Source organism: Xenopus tropicalis, chromosome 10 (genome assembly GCF_000004195.4).
Source record: "Xenopus tropicalis strain Nigerian chromosome 10, UCB_Xtro_10.0, whole genome shotgun sequence".
NCBI classification, from domain to species: domain Eukaryota; kingdom Metazoa; phylum Chordata; class Amphibia; order Anura; family Pipidae; genus Xenopus; species Xenopus tropicalis.
The window spans coordinates 9,980,471-9,987,122 of record NC_030686.2 but is presented as its reverse complement, the minus strand read 5'-3'; positions in this window follow the sequence as shown (position 1 = coordinate 9,987,122).

The following is a 6,652-nucleotide window of genomic DNA, read 5'->3' as shown; positions in this document are numbered from 1 at the left end:
TACACGGGTTGGAAACCCCTGGGTATTATTTTCAGTGTGAAGCAGAAGTGAGAGAATGGATATACACAGATATACTACATAGGGAGGGAGAAAGTCCCGCTATCTAGTACTATGCTAAAGGAAATGTTGGACCGATATGGGGTCCTTCCATTATGTAGATCTCCATAACTTAAGTCTACTATAAAATGATTTAAACATTAAAGGGGTGGCTGTTCTGCCCCCAATAAGGGGTAATTATATCTTAGTTGGGATCAATTACAGGTACTGTTTTATTATTACAGAGAAAAGGGAATCATTTAACCATGAAATAAACCCAATAGGGCTGTTCTGCCCCCAATAAGGGGTAATTATATCTTAGTTGGGATCAAGTACAGGTACTGTTTTATTATTACAGAGAAAAGGGAATCATTTAACCATGAAATAAACCCAATAGGGCTGTTCTGCCCCAATAAGGGGTAATTATATCTTAGTTGGGATCAAGTACAGGTACTGTTTTATTATTACAGAGAAAAGGGAATCATTTAACCATGAAATAAACCCAATAGGGCTGTTCTGCCCCCAATAAGGGGTAATTATATCTTAGTTGGGATCAAGTACAGGTACTGTTTTATTATTACAGAGAAAAGGGAATCATTTAACCATGAAATAAACCCAATAGGGCTGTTCTGCCCCCAATAAGGGGTAATTATATCTTAGTTGGGATCAAGTTCTGGTACTGTTTTATTTTTACAAGGAAATCATTTTTAAAAACTGGAATCAGTTGCTTATAATGGAGTCTATGGGAGATGGCCTTCCCGTAATTTGGAACATATTACTGTACATAGACTGTCATGTGTGCTGTATTGTCATTTTGGCTGATAAAATATATACACGAGATAAGAGGGGGTGTAACTGGCTAAAAAAAGTCTTATTTAATGTATTGATGTTATACAGGGAAAGAGTTGTGTGAAAGCCTGTTGTTCTGGAGCCATTAATGCCAGAATTCCAGCAAATGAGTCATTTCCCTGGTATAAACAGTATTTTGTTTTACTCATTGGCTTCAAGAATAAAGCACAAGGGGAGGTGAGGGAACTCACCCCTGCAACACTCATTCTCCCCCCACAACAGGGGTCTTTGCACTCTCTGTACAAAACAAAATGGTCAATGCACTCAGTCTTCCTTGCCAAGGGTGGGATACTGCGCTCGCTCTCCTATACTCACTCCCATGTCAGTGCCCACTGCAGTCATTGCCCTACTGGGCCTTCATTTATCAGTAAACTATCAACTAAGTGAAGGCGTTGGGGTGTGGGGGGGTCAAGGAATGTAATAATAATAATAAGGTCTGTGTGTGATTTCTGCAAAGACAGTGCAAGCAATACGAACATACTAATGAGTATGGGAATGTGTAAGTACTAAATAATATAATAATAAAGAGAAAGATACAGTAACCCTTTGATAAAGCTAAATAAGGGCACCATGTATACAGGGCCTTTCTCACAGTCACTGGGTAAACTGATGATTAGTGATATATGAGATTAAAAAAAAGTTTCTTAGGTGACTTAATATTGTGAAAATTCCTAAAATTCCCTGCTGTGGTGGCAAGACAGCACCGTGAATGGCAGCCAGACAATGTAAAAGGGGCATAAAGCTGACCATACATCTATTAGATCTGCTTGTTTGGAGTGGTCTCTAAACAAGAGTATTTTCCCTGATATGCCTGTGGGCAATATTGGGCTGATATAATCTTTAGGCCCTAGGCCTGTGTATGGCCACCCTAACCCTCCAGTGATACAGGACAGACACTGTTATATGTGGCTGTTGTAGAGCTGGGCGGTATGACCAAAAATTTATATCACGGTATTTTTCAAAATTATATCGGTATCACGGTATTTGACGGTATATAAATAAAAAAATAAATAATAAATATTGGTGGCCCCCCACCCCCCCCAACACCAACCCCCCACCCCCCCCAACACCAACCCCCCACCCCCCCCAACAACCCCAGCCCCCCCCCAACAACCCCAGCCCCCCCCAACAACCCCAGCCCCCCCAACAACCCAGCCCCCGCCCCAACACCAACCCCAACCCCCCCCAACCCCAGCCACAACCCCCCCAGCCCCCCCAACCCCAGCCACAACCCCCCCAGCCCCCCCAACCACAACCCCAGCCACAACCCCCCAGCAGAACTTACCTAACTTGTGGTTCCTCCAGCGATGCGTCCTAGCGACATCACGTACGCACGGGCGCAACCCGGAAGTAATAGGAGAAAAACAGCAGGAGGCGCGCATACCGGTATAGAGGTATGTTTAAAACTCATACCGTTTTTTTTTTTAAAAACCGCTATACCGGTTAAACCGGTATACCGCCCAGCACTAGGCTGTTGTGACTGAAGGACAGATTTAAGCTGCCGATTTGGCCCCTCCAGACCGACTGGGCAGCTTATCTGCTCGTGTATGGGCCCAGGAAAATCATGAAAATGCTGCATAATATTTAATTGATGTATATAGCAAAGTTGCTCGATATCATGTTTACTTTTCAAAAAGCTGTGTTTGGGTGGAGTTCCCCTTTAAAGGAGAAAGAAAGGTAAAAACTCCGTAAGCTTTATCAGAGAGGTCTATGTAAATACAGCCATAAGCACTCACAGAAACGCTGCACTGACTTCTCTGAAAAGAAGATGTGTTGTGTCTGTTTTCCTGTGCCAGAGACACGCAGCTCTCTGCTCTCTCCCCTCTCCTGCTCCCCTCTCCTTCAAGAATGCTAAGAACTCCCTCCCCCCCACTTAGGAATGTGGATCTGAGCCAATCAGCAGGCTATTGCCTCTGTTTTTTATAAAGTGCAAACCATGCTTTTTTTATACTTAGTGTTCACAGTAACTGTTTGAAGGAGAAGGAAAGGTAAAAACTCAGTAACCTTTATCAGAAAGGTCTATGTAAATACAGCCATAAGCACTCACAGAAATGCTGCACTGAGTCCTCTATCAAAAGAAACACCCAATTTCTTGTCTTCTTTTGTGTAAACATGTTCTTCTGTGTCAGACTTTCTCTCTCAGAAAAATCTTTCATTGCCCAGCTCTCTCCTTTCTCCCTTCTCCTGCTCCCCCTCCCATAAGAAATCACTCCCCCTCGCATCAGAATGTGTGATCTATGCTACCAATGGCTAGAGCTGCAGCAGGAAGCTATGAAGACCAAGCTAAAATGGCAGCTGCTATCTTAAACAAACGGAGGAAGCTTCTAGGGCTGTTTACTCAGGTATGGTAAAGCTTTCTGCAGAATAAATATAGTCTTCTAGGTGGCACTAATGTGGCGAATCTATTGCCAGTAAAATGCCAAAATGACTTTCCTTCTCCTTTAATAATATAGCTGTTGGAAGCTCAGATCACACATTCCTAAGGTTGGGGGAAGTGCGTTCTTATGCATTCCTATGGGAGGGGGGAGCAGGAGAAGGAGAGAGCAGACTCAAGCCCCAAACCTAAAGGAGCCCTAAAAGAGAGGAAGTCTGATACGGAAGAACATGTTCCCCAAAAAAGAGACAAGAAATCCTGTATCTTTTGATAGAGGACTCAGTGCAGCATTTCTGTGAGTGCTTATGATAAAGCTTACTTAGTTTTTACCTTTCCTTCTCTTTTAAGTGTTTTGTCTGACCAACTTGCTTTTGGCTAAATCCCACAGTGCCCAAAAAATTCTTCTTTTCAAAACAGTAATTGCTGTTTTAATTGATCTCCGGGAACCTTGCAGGGTGTTTTGCCCATTCCTGCAGTGGATAAGCTCTTTCATAAATAAAAGCTCTTTTATCTACAGTAGTAATATTCAAGGAATGCTGACTACGAGCCAGGATGTGTTCTTTGCTACCTGATATTAATTGTCTGTGGTGAAGCAGCGAAGGTCTCGCTTCTGCCTTTATCAGTGGTAACATTCCAGAGAGCTAGGCTACTGCAAAGTCAACGGCATTACTCAGATCTACAGTGTTGGAAAACCAAGTTCTACGGCCTTCAGCGGTTCTATTGTTCTGTTACAGAAATTCCTTGGTGACGCAGGATTGTTCTGCCCCCAATAAGGGGTAATTATATCTTAGTTGGGATCAAGTACAGGTACTGTTTTATTATTACAGAGAAAAGGGAATCATTTAACCATGAAATAAACCCAATAGGGCTGTTCTGCCCCCAATAAGGGGTAATTATATCTTAGTTGGGATCAAGTACAGGTACTGTTTTATTATTACAGAGAAAAGGGAATCATTTAACCATGAAATAAACCCAATAGGGCTGTTCTGCCCCAATAAGGGGTAATTATATCTTAGTTGGGATCAAGTACAGGTACTGTTTTATTATTACAGAGAAAAGGGAATCATTTAACCATGAAATAAACCCAATAGGGCTGTTCTGCCCCCAATAAGGGGTAATGTGATACAGGGATGTTAATAATGCTCAATGCAGTGCAATACACATATAAGAAAAACAACTTATCACCAAGGTTTATAGGGAACCCTAAAATGATTTTGCCGTGGGGCCCAGTACCTTCTAGTTGTGGCCCAGCACATATAGCACAATATATATATAACAAGCGTGCTGCAACACGGAGCTGTGGGGTCAGGAACATACCCCAATGAGAACAGCAAGTGGCAACAGCATGAAGCTAACAGGGCTACAAGGACAGATGTTATTTTGCCCTTATGTCAGGGGAAAGGTCACCTCCCCAGCAGGATGTTAGTAGCCACCTGCATCTGGAATTTGGCTGTAATGTTTGGCCCCCCGCCAGTCCCATAGCTGCACTTTGCTTACAACTAAAACATATGCCCAAAGCTCACACATTTAACAAACATTTATCACACATTTAACTGTATGATCTATAGGCAGGTGGCACAGGCAGCATTTAAACTTATAGAACTGAAAACTGGGCATGTTTGTATGTATGTATATATATATATATATATATATATATATATATATATATATATATAGGTATATAACAAATAGAAAAATAATAGGTAACCTGCATAGGGTTGCCACCTCTGCTGGCTTTTTTTGCTGGGCAGGGGGTGACATCACCGGGGCGGGAACAGGCATAGTGATGTCACATGGGCGGGGAGGAGGCAGGGCAGCGATGTCTATGAAGAGGCGACCGACAATTGGTCAATCGCCCCATCAAGCTCAGTGAGCCCTGCCTGTTTTTCCTCATTTGGGAAAACTGGTTTCTGAAAACCGGGCTGTCCAGGTCAAAACTGGACAGGTGGCAAAGCTGCACTGTCTTAAAAATGGATCCCCAGAACCAAAATAATGTAATACGTACAATGAAAGTGGTCCAAACTCCAAATATCCGTGTTCTCAAAGTGCTTTATTCCATAAATTTCACCCACCACTGTTATAAAATTTATGGAATAAAGCACTTTGAGAAACATGGATAGTTGGAGTGCAGTTGCAACCCACAGGTACCCGAGGTTTTGGGCCACTAAGCACTTTGCACTTTTCTGCATTTTGGGAACAGGGCTGTTATGGGGGGCACACTGGTAGGGTTAGGCAGGGGAGCAGTTGGTCCTCATTCTCAGCATTTACCAGGCTCACCTAGTTATTGATCAGAATCAGTCTGACTTGTTCAGAGGGGCAAGGTGCAAAGGGCAAAACAACACATGCAAAATACCATTTTTTTCACTTTGCACCTTTAATATTTGCTTTTAGAATCTCTAAGCACAGCTCTTAGTGCTGCAATAAGGAGTTGTGCCGAACATATGTGCAGCTCTATATGGACGACCTCTTGCACATCATTTAGGACAAGAAAGGTATCAGAGAAGTATAGGCCTCCCTTGCACTTAGTCCAACTAATGGTGTAGCATGCTGCCTTCCCTGCCACTGATTTTTTTCTGTTAAAGCCTCAGGTAGTACTTTAGCCACCCAATGCAAAAGTGCATTAAAAACACAAAGTGCAAAGAGATACAAAACTCCAGTCACCTAGCCAGAAGGCCTGCAATGAAAGTGCTGTTGGGCCCACCTTTGTTCGCAGACTAGGGTGGGTCCCTTAATCCCCAACCTCCCCTACTAAAAGCCCTGCAGGAGGCAAGGGTCTTCAATTTTGTATAGCCAGAAGGCCTTCAGGGGAAAGGATAAGCAATGACCTCAGAAGTTTCAAATCAGAATGCGCCCTTGGCAGGGCTGGGTTTCAAGTGGAAAGGGAGCCTTATGGACACGTCTCCCCCCTAGATTTGTGCTACACTCAGAAAAGCCATATTGCACCAGATACAAAATACAACAATAAAAGTGCGAGGTGACAGGAGTAAAAAGAAATATATTAAATATATAAAAAGTGGCTTCATGCAGCTAAGGCCTATTGGCAGGTGTAAAAGAGCTACTATAGTGCCTCAAGTAAAGTGCGCTGGTGCCATGACTGCAGTCCCTTCAATCACAGTGAACTTAAGGCACCCTAAGCGTGCAAATCCTGGGGTGCAAAAAAAAAAAAAATAAGGCTCAGGCTCCATAGTGTCCAACCCTTTAGTCAGAGGACCAAGCAAGCACTGCCTTACTTAATTGCTAACCCTTAGGGTGAAGACATGTGGAGCTACTTGTTGTGGCTACTAAACCCCAGAAAATACCCTGCCATAGACAATACTGAGAATTGCCTCTGCTAAAACACACATAGAGACAATTATCAATAAATGATCAACATTGTCTGTTTTTGTTGCAATG